Source organism: Acyrthosiphon pisum, chromosome A3 (assembly GCF_005508785.2).
Source record: "Acyrthosiphon pisum isolate AL4f chromosome A3, pea_aphid_22Mar2018_4r6ur, whole genome shotgun sequence".
Taxonomy (NCBI): Eukaryota; Metazoa; Arthropoda; class Insecta; order Hemiptera; family Aphididae; genus Acyrthosiphon; species Acyrthosiphon pisum.
Genome location: NC_042496.1, coordinates 7,945,948 through 7,946,192, shown reverse-complemented (window position 1 = coordinate 7,946,192; position 245 = coordinate 7,945,948). Strand labels below are relative to the sequence as shown.

The following is a 245-nucleotide window of genomic DNA, read 5'->3' as shown; positions in this document are numbered from 1 at the left end:
TAAAAAGATATATATCTAAAATAAAACTATGATTGATAGTGCTGAAAAATTCAAAATGTAATTCATTTATAATTGATGCACGAGAAGATATATCTAACGGAACACTCGTGACTCGTCCATAGTAGTAAGTTCAATATTATAATGTTGTTAATTATAGAATAATTAGTCTGCAGTAATCTTGAACAATCTCTTCGCATTTGTGAATGGAACTTAATATTGGAATCGTGATTTATCTCATCGGGATC

The 245-nt window shown here is 28.6% G+C and overlaps 1 protein-coding gene and 1 long non-coding RNA gene across 2 annotated transcripts in view; one reads left to right on the top strand and one right to left on the bottom strand.

Annotated features, from left to right (window-relative positions):
- Nucleotides 1-245, bottom strand: part of LOC100162332 (vacuolar protein sorting-associated protein 62) — a 23,901-nt gene that overhangs the window by 8,420 nt on the left and 15,236 nt on the right. The window lies entirely within an intron of this gene.
- LOC115034388 overlaps nucleotides 7-245 on the top strand; it is a 4,727-nt gene continuing 4,488 nt past the window's right edge. Inside the window, exon 1 of the long non-coding RNA XR_003839754.1 lies at nucleotides 7-124. This is a non-coding gene — a long non-coding RNA (uncharacterized LOC115034388). The remainder of the gene's footprint in view (nucleotides 125-245) is intronic.